The following is a 12,916-nucleotide window of genomic DNA, read 5'->3' on the forward strand; positions in this document are numbered from 1 at the left end:
AGTTTCCCGGGTCTCCCCTTGAGCCTTTCTTGAAGATGGGCATGACATTTGCTATTTTCCAGTCTTTCGGAATCTCTCCAGTTTTTAAGGATAGGTTGCATATTTGTCGAAGTGGCTCAGCTATTTCGTTCCTTAGTTCCTTGAGTACCCTTGGGTGAATGCCGTCCGGACCTGGCGATTTGTCGCTCTTTAGCCTGTCTATCTGTCTAAGGACATCCACTTTGCTCACCTCCAGTTGGACCAGATTTTCATCCTGATCTCCTTTTACGATCTCCTCGGGTTCCGGAATGTTGGTTGTGTCCTCACTCGTGAAGACTGACATGAAGAACTCGTTTAACCTGTCAGCTATCTCTTTTTCCTCTTTTACCACTCCCTTTCTGTCTCCATCATCCAAGGGTCCCACTTCCTCTCTTGCCGGTTGCTTCCCCTTGACGTACCTGAAGAATGATTTGAAGTTTGTTGCTTCCCCCGCCAGTCTCTCTTCATATTCTCTTTTTGCTTTCCTAACCACTCGGTGACACTCCTTTTGGTGTTTTCTATGTTCCTTTTGGTTGTCCTCTGATCGATCCTTTTTCCATTTTTTGAAAGATGCCTTCTTGTCATTTATCGCCTTTTTCACTGCATTTGTTATCCACACTAGGTTTTTAGTTCTATTCTTCTTGCACCCTTTCCTGAACGTGGGGACGCACAGGGTCTGTGCTTCGTGCACCGTGTCCTTAAGTAGGGTCCAGGCTTTTTCTACAGACTCCATCAGTGTTGTTGAGTTTCTTTCCCACCATTTTCCTCATGGCATCATAATTCCCTTTTTTGAAGTTGAGTGCTGTCATTGTAGTTCTATTCACCTTTGTAGATCCAATTTCTAGCCTGTACTGGATCGTGTTGTGGTCGCTGTTTCCTAGTGGGGCTAGTACCGCCACCTCTTTAGCGGGTCCCCCTAGTCCGTTGAAGATTAGGTCTAGAGTTGCATCCCCCCGTGTTGGTTCTGTGACCAGCTGTTCCATAAAACAGTCCCTTGTGACCTCCAGGAATGCGGTCTCCCTCATGCAGTTTGAGTGCCCGATACTCCAGTCTATTCCCGGGTAGTTGAAGTCCCCCATCACCACCACACTTCCGCTTTTGCATACTTGCCTCATTTCAGCCTCCAGATCCTGGTTGGTTTCTTCCGTATGTCCAGGTGGGCGATAGTACAGACCTAATTTTATGTCTGCTCCTGAACCTCCGGATAGCTTAACCCATAGTGATTCCAAGTCATCCGCCCTTACTGCTGTTTCCATCCTGGTTGAAGGTATGGAATCCTTTATATATAGCGCTATTCCTCCACCCTTTTTGTGTGGCCTATCTCTCCTGTAGAGTTTGAAACCTGGCAAAGCCACATCCCATTCATTCTCATCAGTCCACCATGTTTCTGTGACTCCAATTATGTCTAGGCCCTTTTTGCTGGCTAAGACTTCCAGCTCTCCCATTTTAGCCCTTAGGCTCCTAGCATTAGTGTATAGGCAGTGTAAGTCCTGGTTGTTCGCCTTTCTTGCTGGTTTTCCTTGTGGTTTGGCACTCCTGGCGACCCCCTCATGAGTTGCCAGTCCCCAAGCCTCGTCCCGGACGTCCTCCTCTTGTGGTGTGTCTGTTTTGTCCTCTGCCCCTTTCCCCATTTTTGGTTCAACATCCTTGGTCCTGGTGCTCTGCATTGCGTCCTTAGGTCCTTTACCCAAAAATTCCCACTCAGTCCTCTGCATTGCGTCCTTAGGTCCTTTTCCCAAAAATTCCCACTCAGTCCTGATCCCTTTTATACAATCTCCTTGCCCAGTGTCCTTGGCCCCCTGTATTGTATCCTTAGGTCCTTCTTCAAAAATTTCCCACTCAGTTCCAAGCCCTCTTTTACAATGTCCTTGCTCAGTATCTTTATTTGATACTTTTGTCCGATGTGTCAGATCGACTGTCGGCTTTCCCCTCTTCCTCAGTTTAAAGCCAAATCTATGACGCTCTGGACGTTGCGTGCCAGCATCCTCGTCCCAGTCGTGCTCAGATGCAGTCCGTCTCTCCTGTAGAGCTTATTCTTTCCCAAGAAAGTTGTCCAGTTCCGAATAAAAAGGAAACCCTCCTCTTCGCACCATCTCCTGAGCCAACCATTTATTGCTTGTAGTTCACTCTGCCTCCTTGTGTCCGCTCTCGGTACTGGCAGGATCTCCGAGAAGGCTATCTTCCTTGCCCTCAGCTTCAGTCTCCTCCCCAGGATCCTGAACTGATCAGTTAGCGCAGTCCTGTTGTAGTTTCTCCTGCTGACGTCGTTGGTTCCTACATGGATTACTACAGCTGTCTCCTCCGTCTCAGCCCCTTCCAGGATCCTCTCGATTCTGTCGATGACGTCCTTCGTTCTGGCCCCCGGGAGACATGTCACTAGTCGGTCCTCTCTTCCTCCAGCTTTGTGACTGTCCACTCCTCTCAGGATTGAGTCTCCCACTACGATAGCAGATCTCCCCGTCTTCAGCTGTCTCTCTGGTCTCAGGTCTGTGTCAGTGGCGCAGTCCTCCAGTCCTTCCTCCGGGTTCTGTTGGGTCTTCTCACCTGCCTGTCCAGATTCTCTGCAAGGTCCTACTCCTATGGTGTCTGGTGGGTTAGGTCGTCCGACTGTTGGTTCTTCTCTGAGGTGTTGGTGGTCCTGTGCCTCCACCATCCTGCAGGCCTCTTCGATGAATTTCTCGAGCTCTCTAACTTGTTCCGTGATGTTGTCCTCTCTGGCGGTGTCCTCGGTTGTCCAGCACTGTTCCTCCATAGTGCACAGTCCCTCCAGTTCCTGTACTCGAACCTGCAGTCTCCCGACCTCCTTCTTCAGGCTATCCAGTTCCTGACATCGACTGCATATGTACGCCTGCCTCCCGGAGGGGAGGTAGTCATACATATGACATTCGATGCAGAATACTGGGTAGTTCCCCATCCGATCTGTGCACAAGATAGGTGCAGATATTTATTTATTTAAAAAATGTATAAACCGCTTAAAATCTAAGCAGTGCACAAGAAAAACATATGTAATATCGAAACAAACAAAATATCTACAAATAGACAAAATCTGATGTTGATGTTACTTCATCAGATTCCAACTCCTACCAGATTAAATTCTGATGTTCATTTTGATGTTCATTTTGATGCAATATATGATGGTTTAATAATAATTCCCGGTTAGCATACTTAGCTCGTAAAAAAGCTTTCCGTACTGATTTTTTTGGGTACCCCTGGGAAAGAATTCTCTGTTCTAACTCCTTAGATTGTTGTATAATTCACTTTCCTCAGTACACAATCTCCGTAATCGAAGGAATTGTCCAACCGGTAAATTAAATTTCAATTTATAAGGATGATGGATGTGAAATTTTAATAAAGTATTTCTAGATACTGGCTTCCGATATAATGTAGTTTTTAATATATTCTGATCACAAGTAATGGTGAGGTCCAGGAAATCTATGCTGTTAACATCATAAAACAGTCCCTTGTGACCTCCAGGAATGCGGTCTCCCTCATGCAGTTTGAGTGCCCGATACTCCAGTCTATTCCCGGGTAGTTGAAGTCCCCCATCACCACCACACTTCCGCTTTGGCATACTTGCCTCATTTCAGCCTCCAGATCCTGGTCGGTTTCTTCCGTTTGTCCAGGTGGGCGATAGTACAGACCTAATTTTATGTCTGCTCCTGAACCTCCGGATAGCTTAACCCATAGTGACTCCAAGTCATCCGCCCTTACTGCTGTTTCCATCCTGGTTGAAGGTATGGAATCCTTTATATATAGCGTTATTCCTCCACCCTTTTTGTGTGGCCTATCTCTCCTGTAGAGTTTGAACCCTGGCAAAGCCACATCCCATTCATTCTCATCAGTCCACCATGTTTCTGTGACTCCAATTATGTCTAGGCCCTTTTTGCTGGCTAAGACTTCCAGCTCTCCCATTTTAGCCCTTAGGCTCCTAGCATTAGTGTGTTCATATACAGTTATACACATACATATACAGTTCACTCTGGCGGACAGAGTGAACTGTATATGTTGTGACCCAGCAGATGTAAGCCCGACCAAAGCTCTAGAGAAAGTAAAAACCTCCAGGGTTAAACTAGAAACCCGGCAGGGAAAGTCCAGGATCTTGAAAGATGAAGGTGAGGAAGATAATATGAACCACCACCAGGGGAGCTCTAGAGGTCCCTGGTCGTCAGCTGACACTGCTAGGTCAGGCCACGCCCCGAGAGTAGAAAAGCCAACAGTGGCTTTCAAACAAAGCAACAGGTTGGGGAGGAAGTTTGAGCCTTGCCTCCCTAGGGTCCTTCCCAAGCCAAACAGGGTCAATTGTCCTGTCCCTATGGAATGGAGTGAGACTGACACAGCCGAGGACTTATCCAGGCTCAGTGAAGAGCCTATGGAGTTTGAAGAAGTCTGTGCTGATTTGGGAATTGATTACCCTGAAAGAATGCAGGTGGACTTAGCTTGTTGCCACAAACTGTGAGTGGAATTTACAGTGAAATGTTTGGATAGTGTTTTGTTTTTTTGCCATATAACACACGAGTTGAGAATTACTGTGAAAAGCTTGGAGAGGCGGGGAGAGGTTTGCTTCCAGCTGGGTGGGAATTTTGTAAAGCTGTTTTTTTTGCTTTAAATTGCAAACCTAGAGCTATCTCCTTCTTCCTGGCATTTGTCTCAAACCTGCCAGAGGCTTGTTTTTCTTTGTTTGAAGCACTGTTGTTTTGCAAAGCAGTGCACTGGACTGTGTGTTGTGCTGCTACCCAAATGACTTGAAAGTTTTGGACTGACAAAGAGAAGCTGAGTTTTCAGCCTGAGTTTGTGTTGAACTTTATTTTTCCTTGTTTTGGACATGTTTTGGGACTGTTAGTTTGGCCATTGCCATTGATATCACTGCTGATGAACGACTTACCTGTATATCGATCCAGAGTAAAGCTGAAAGATATTTTCAACCATTTGATTAAGTTTTTTTTTGTTGTTTTGTATTTGAACTCCAATCCAGCCTGCAGGGTGACTCCGGTCCGGGTCACACGCAAAAAGTACTGTGTTTGTAGTCACCTGTATCTTGGCCTTGCCTGTGTTAGGCTAAAGTGGTGACCACAATGTGTATTCAGTTGATTAAGGATACATACAAACTCCTTCAAGTCTACGCCACATCATTCCAAATAAAAAAAGACATCGTCCAAAAATCTCCTCCGCATTATCACCTTATCAAATTGTTGCAATGGATATATCATGGTGTCTTCCATCCTTGCTAGGTTCAAGGTTGCTACTGATGGGGCTAATGTTGCCCCAATAGCTACCCCCTGTGTCTGTAAATAAAATTTTCCTGCAAACCAAAAATAAAAAACCTAGAACCTAGAATAAAAACTGAATTTTTGGTTCAATTGGTGGAGCTGGTGATCTTGGCAAATTATTGTTGATTTGCAGGAAAATTTTATTTACAGATGCAGGGGGTAGCTATTGGGGCAACATTAGCCCCATCAGTAGCAACCTTGTACCTAGCAAAGATGGAAGACACCATGATATATCCATTGCAACAATTTGAAAAGGTGATAACAGCGAAAACTCGGACCACTTGTAAGTCCCATAATGTCGTATATGCCATATTATGTCCGTTTGACCTTATTTATGTAGGTAGGACGGGATGCTCAATGAATGTGAGGCTAAGTGAACATAAGTCTAGGATTCTGAATGAAGTACGGGAAGCCCCGTTAACACAACATTTACATGCTCATACAATAGGTGATTTATGCTGGCGGGTCATTGACCCTATATCAGAAGGGTAGGAGGGAGGAAATTATAAACAGAGATTGAATTTTGTTGAGCAAAAGTGGATATATACTTTAAATACGGTAGAACTGGGAGGACTGAACCAGGAAATCGAGTGGATGTCCCTGGTGTAAGTCCTGATTTGCTGCCAGTTCTGTGACGTCAGTGGGGAGGAGGTATTTAAAGCGTAACAAAAAAACGCCGCGGCCATCTTATCTCAATAAGCTGTATGTAGATCGGGATGGTGCTACTAAGTTTGAAAAGGGGTAAGGGTTTATTAAATGTTTCTAAACCTGGTTACTTCTATAAGGGGTATATATTTAAAATTGAAATTAAATGTTGGAGTTTAATTACTTTTTCATGTTTCTAGGGGACTTTTCTTGAAACAGCCAGAAGGCGAAACATGTCGAATGACAGGTCCCTTCCCGATGAAACTATGAGGCAAGACTGGCTTAAGATAAGTCAATTAAGTTATACTACTTTTAAGAATTAAGCTATTTGTGATATTAAAAATAGCACTGAGCACTTTTAAATAAGGAAAAAACATGAAAAAAATATACATAATGGGGCTAATGAGGAAGCCATTGCCATAAGTTTGATTGGTGACCATAGAAATGCATGGCACCTAATGGCTAGTCTGAGGCCTTAAGAAAAGTAAAAAAAAACTAAAAAGTTAGAATGAGTGTGAATGACATTGAAACAATTTTGGATAAAATATAGGATAGCACACAGAAAACACAACACCATCTACTATAATAAAACCCTAAGCGCGCATGCGCACTCCTACCTGCGTGATATGTGATCCGTATGTCCGTGTCAGGCAGGAATGCGCAATGCGCGAGGCAGTTGGTGATACAGGTAGGGAATGTTTTCTTTTTTTTTTCACGCGCCGGCCCTGATCCCGTTATCGTCTCTAAGTTGAAGTCCGAGGGGGCAGTGAAGAAGGCGGAAAAAAAAAAGCGGGAAGAGTGCAAGGCCGAAGCCACCACTCCGGAGTTTTCCGCCGGCTCCCTTCCCCCGTGACAGCGAGATCCCGGAAAAGAGCCTCCCCTCCGAACAGGCACAGGAAAGGGGGGTGAGAAGGGGGGAAAGCGAGGAAAGGCTGCCCGATCTCCTTGAATAGCGCGAAGGGGGAGGGAAGCAGGGAAGGAAGGGAGAAGTTAACTCAGCGCCGCCACAGGGTGAGGCTAGGAGAATGAGCGGATGATCAGAGCACGAGGTAGACTGTGCAAAGGGAAATGCGAAAGGTGGAACAGGGAGGGGGAGGAAGCCTACAATGAAAAAAAAAAAAAAAAATTAAACAAAGGCGAACGGAGGCTCTTCTGTAGCTTTAACGGTGATCTCGGTGACGGCTTCAAATTGAGTGGAAAAAAATCCACCGCCTAACAGAGGGAACAAAGGCAGGAGGAAGAGGAATTTCTAGCACCCATTAATGTAACGGGCTAAAACACTAGTATACAAATAATATCATTAATTATACTCTGTGTATTCAGTTCCATGCATACGTTTAATTATCGGAAAAACAAGAGCTCCCAAACCCCAAGAAATAGAACTGGATAAGGGGGAGAGACAAGTCCAAGAATAGTAAACCTGCTCTAAGAACAACCAAATAATAGAAATTTGGTGATGGGGAGAGCCCTCAGTCACACAGCCTCCCACTGGAAACTCCCAGAAGTAATGGCTGTCACTGGCTTACACCCAGAAGGGTGTTAACTGTGAAACATCCCCCAGCTCTCTCCGTGTGAATTAAGTGACGAAAGTGCACGCAAATAGTGCTGAGTGTGAAAAAAATATAAATAACAAATCAAAAAACACATTCTACAATTCAATAAAATTGTCTCTACCCCTTATCCAGGGGGGCCAAAGTATAAATATCAAACGTCCAAATCCAACAAAGCAAAAACCAACTGGAAGTACTTAGCTTCTCCGTGGAAAAGACAGCCAGCAGATGACAAGTTCGTCCAACGGGACTCCGTTTCGGGGGTGAACACCCCCTTCTTCAGGAACAGCTGGACTGCGCTGTGACCCCCAAATCATCCGGCACAGCTTAGTTTGACAAAGCGGGGTTTGGGAGCTCTTGTTTTTCCTGTGATTTTTCATCTCCCATTCACTTTCGGGTTTTGTTACTATTCTACGTTTAATTATCGACAACTTGACATACCTGGGGTCATTTTGGCCCCCATCACTTATAAGCACTGAAAGTTGCTTCAGCTTAATAATTTAGCAAATTCTCACTGTCATGGCACTCAAGTGAAACATTCATGAATATTTAAGGCCTACAGCACAACCGGTGATGTTCCGGTAATGTTTTAAAAATGTTTCTTCTCTTATTCAGCACACCCTATACAAATGTTGTTAGCAGTGGGTTGTTTTTTTTTAACAGCAAAACCTAACAAAATATTTTCACATGTTTTTCAACTTCTCTGATCTCATTGGTTGGGCATTACTTTGCAGATTTGGAGATACATTACGACTTTTTCAGCGCTGCGTTCCACTGCTGACAATGTTGCCTTCATAAACCTGCGGAGTCGGTTTGGCCCCAGGTGTGTATGATCGGTATACTCACATTAAACTAGGTTAAAACAAAACCAAAAAAATTCAAAAGCTGTATTTATCACAGACAACAGGAAACGCATTGTTTGTTATTATCGAAAAGGTACCTGGAATTTGAAATCAAAATTACAATTTATAAGTAAGCAACTAGACTAATTCGTCAGGCACTAGCGTTTTTAGCGCACGCACAAGATTAGCACGCTCTATAGCGCGTGCTAGCTGAAAAATTACCGCCTGCTTAAAAGGAGACGGTAGCAGTTAGCACGCGGGGAATTTTAGCGCATGCTAAAACCGCTGGCGCACCTTTGTAAAAGGAGCCCTTAGTGCATGTTAAGTACTAAGGGCCAAATTCTATAAACGGCGTCCGGATTGTAGGCAGCCAACTGCTGCCTAACCAATCAATCGGGTTGCATGTTTTTTTTAAAACCTCCTGTGGCGTAGGCTTGCCTAAGCTTTCCTCCTGCCATCGATGTACAGGGGGGGAGGGGAGGGGTTGGGTTGCTGCTAAACTTATCGTGGCAGGGAGATCCCTTGTCGTGATAAGCTCAGCGGCAACCCGATTCTCTAACCGGCGCCTGTAAAATAGATGCCAGTTAGAGAATCAGGTTATTAGGCAGGCTTAGGTGTTTGTCCGTGAGGACAGGCGTGATTTTCTATAAGATGCTCATGTGTGAGTCTCTAAAGCCGCTTAGGTGGCTTCTGAGACTGAGCGTCCTATACAGAATCCGGCCCTATGGGCCTAATTCTCTATGTCACCTAAAAAAAATCAGTACCAAATAGTGCAGTGCTAAGCGTGATTCTAGAGAACACAGATTCACTTATGGAATCACGCTTATTACCATCTAAGCAGGCTTAAGCGTCACAAGTCATGCTAACTTTTAGGCACACTTTATTGATGCCAGGGTTTTCTTGGCCTAAATATCCACATCTAAGTTAGGTGCCTACAAGTGCCTAAGTCCAAAATATGCAAAACAAGGTCCATGATTCGCCCCCTAACCATGCCTACTTTGTGGTAGGTGCCTTGGACTAGGATCCTATCTTAAAATGGTAGGAGCCTACCAAGTTTGACGCCTAACATCCAATTGAGTGCAATTTAGGTCAATTCTAGAAACATAGAAATGGCCCATCCAGTCTGCCCATCCGCAGTAGCCATTATCTCTTCCTCTCTCAAAGAGATCCCACGTGACTATCTCAGGCTTTCTTGAAATCAGACAGAGTCTCTGCCTCCACCACCTCTTCCGGGAGACTGTTCCACGTATCTACCTCCCTTTCTGTAAAAAGTATTTCCTTAGATTATTCCGGAGCCTATCACCTCTTAACTTCATCCTATACCCTCTCATTCTAGAGCTTCCTTTCAAATGAAAGAGACTCGACCCACGCGCATTTACATTGCGTAGGTTTTTAAACGTCTCTATCATATCTCTCCTTTCCCGCCTTTCCTCCAAAGTCTACAGATTGAGATCTTTAAGTCTGTTCCCATACGCCTTATGACGAAGACCACGCCCCATTTTAGTAGCCTTATGAGGTGCTGGCTGCCAATTGTGCCGATTAAGTTTTTTGTTTTTTTTAATTATTATTATGTGCCGATTAAGTTGATTAAAGAAAGGCATTTACATCAACTAGGCACACCATTGTAGGCGCCTACTTTAGATGGAGTTTCTAGTATAGAATTCCCCAGTAAAAGCCCATAGGTATAAAATTGGCTTTAGAATTTAGGATGCGTTAATTCCCTTAACATATGTTAAAGATGCATTAAGCCCTAACACTGCTTTATAAATTCCCTCCTGATTATATTTTGTTTCTCTTAAGATTTTTTTAAAAATATATGTTCATATTAGACTTGATTGAGTTTTGTTTATTTTTTTTACTCTACAGATTCAATGGAGACATTTCAAAGATGTTTTTGAAGAATGTTTGAGGCCCTCTCTGCCAAGAGACATTGTAATGTGGAGACTTATCAAATAGCCCATTCAGAGAGCAAAAAGAATCAAGACTCAAGAAATGGAGGTCTCCGAGGATGTGCTCTAAGGACCCATTCATGCAATGACCTACTTCTCGTTAATGCCTCTGTTAGGAGAGTGCACGATCACTAATGGCTCTGAAATTAGGCAACCCTGATGGGATTCACCTGGGAAGAAAGAGGCCCCAATCCAGATAGAGAACTCCGAGGGATAATATCAAAGGAAGAACCTTTTTTTAATATATATATCTAAAAATTTGAGTTATAAGGTGCTGGCAAAGCCTTATAACAAACTGTACATAGAAGTTCCTCTTTTCTGTACATTTCAATTTTGTCAAGGGCAGGATTATCCAGGCTGTTGTCTTCTCTCTCTGCAGGACAGAAATTGTGATTTCGAAATTAGACTCTTCACCGTCCTCCAACGAGCAACAGTTATCTGAATCATTAGTCTCTTTGTAGACATATTTTACTTCATGTTCAGTCTGCCTGTATGAAACAAATTATATGCCTTTGATCTGCAGATATCTTACTTCTTGACTCAGCTCAATACCACGATGCCCCCGTCAAAAAGAACGTCTCTATTTACATCTTGAAACTGAATGAAGAATGTCAGTCGCAGTGGGTTAGAACGATAAAGGCCTTGATGCTTCTTTGTTGATGTGATTGACTAGGGAGGAGAGACATGATGGCTGTCTGCTGGCATTGTATTCAGAGTGCTGTATCAGCAGGTTTGTCTCTTCATAGAAACATAGAACATGGCGGCAGAAAAGGGACCACGGCCCATTTAGTCTGCCCACACTAATGGCCCACCCCCTTCATGTTCTGTTTTTGGAGTCCACTTATCAAGTTGTACTGCACGTTTTTGGGTTTGTTTGTTTTTTACCATGATGGCGCCTAATACGTGTTGCCATGTACTTTGACACACATACATTTGAGACTTAAACATACAGGTGCATCGCCAGTTCCAAACCTTTGTCAGATTAAAGGTTTTGCCGAACCAACGGTGGTCATCTTTTAGAACCCCGGCACCTCTCCTCCTCTCTGCCTCTTCCCTCCCCCGCACCTCTTTAAGTCTTTGCCGGCAGCAAGCGGCATCAGCAACCCTCTGCTCGCACCGGCCTTGGCTGTCCCCATAATGTTACTTCCTAGCCGCGGGACCGGGACGTCACGTCAGAGGGAGAGACGAGGCCGGCACCAGCATCAGGTTGCAGATGCTGCTTGCCGCTGGTCTAAAGGAGGTGCCAGACCATCCGTTACCAGAAAATCAATGGTGTGTTTGTATTAAAATGGTATAGAGGGGGGAATTCCTTCCAGAATTGTTTCTTTAGCTCTGTGGAATATTGTTGGAATGAACATGCTATGTTGCATTAAATATTCTTGATTCAAGGGTCATTTCATAAATAATGCACACTATTTTTTAAAATTTACATGTTTTGTTTTGGGTTTTTTTTTTCAAGTATTTCTGTACAATCCTTCTCTATAGTCCCCCTGCTTTGCAATGACCGAGTCCCAACATCTGGGAAGCTTCACTATTCCATCCAAGACACCGTTTTTGTTCAGTTGCCGAATGGCTCGGGTACCGGCGGGAAAAAGCTCTTCCAGAGATGCAAAACGATGTCCACGCATAGATTACATAGAAACATAGAAATAGACGGCAGATAAGGGCCCACGGCCCATCTAGTCTGCCCACCTTAATGTCCCTCCCCTACCTTTGCCCTGTGAATAGATCCCATGTGCCGATCCCATTTGGCCTTAAAATCAGGCACGCTGCTGGCCTCAATCACCTGTAGTGGAAGACTATTCCAGCGATCAACCACTCTTTCAGTGAAAAAGAATTTCCTGGTGTCACCTCGTAGTTTCCCGCCCCTGATTTTCAACGGATGCCCTCTTGTTGTCGTGGGACCCTTGAAAAATAAGATATCTTCCTCCGCCTCGATGCGGCCCGTGAGATACTTGAACGTCTCGATCATGTCCCCCCTCTCTCTGCGCTCCTCGAGCGAGTATAGCTGTAATTTGTCAAGCCGTTTTTCGTATGGTAGATCCTTGAGTCCCGAGACCATCCGGGTGGCCATTCTTTGCACCGACTCCAGTCTCAGCACATCCTTGCGATCATGCGGCCTCCAGAATTGCACACAGTATTCCAGGTGGGGCCTCACCATGGATCTATACAATGGCATAATGACTTCCGCCTTACGACTGACGAAACCCCTTCGTATGCAGCCCATGATTTGTCTTGCCTTGGACGAAGCCTGCTCCACTTGATTGGCAGACTTCATGTCCTCACTGACGATTACCCCCAAGTCTCGTTCTGCTACCGTTTTTGCTAGGATCTTGCCATTTTTCAACTTTGAAAAAAGGTCGAAGTCTGGTGGACTCATGTCTGGACTGTAGGGAGGAGCTACATCCTCAGCACCCTGGGGTTGTGGGTTCAAACCCCACGCTGCTCCTTGTGACCCTGGGCAAGTCACTCGGTCTTCCATAGCCCCAGGTACATTAGATAGACTGAGAGCCCACTGGGACAGATAGGGAAAATGCTTGAGTACCTGATTACACCACTTAGATAACCTTGATAGGTGGTATATAAACACCTAATAAACTTGAAACATGAGGTAACACCTCCCAGCTGTACGAGTGGAGAGCTCC

This window comes from Geotrypetes seraphini, chromosome 1, assembly GCF_902459505.1.
Source record: "Geotrypetes seraphini chromosome 1, aGeoSer1.1, whole genome shotgun sequence".
NCBI classification, from domain to species: Eukaryota; Metazoa; Chordata; class Amphibia; order Gymnophiona; family Dermophiidae; genus Geotrypetes; species Geotrypetes seraphini.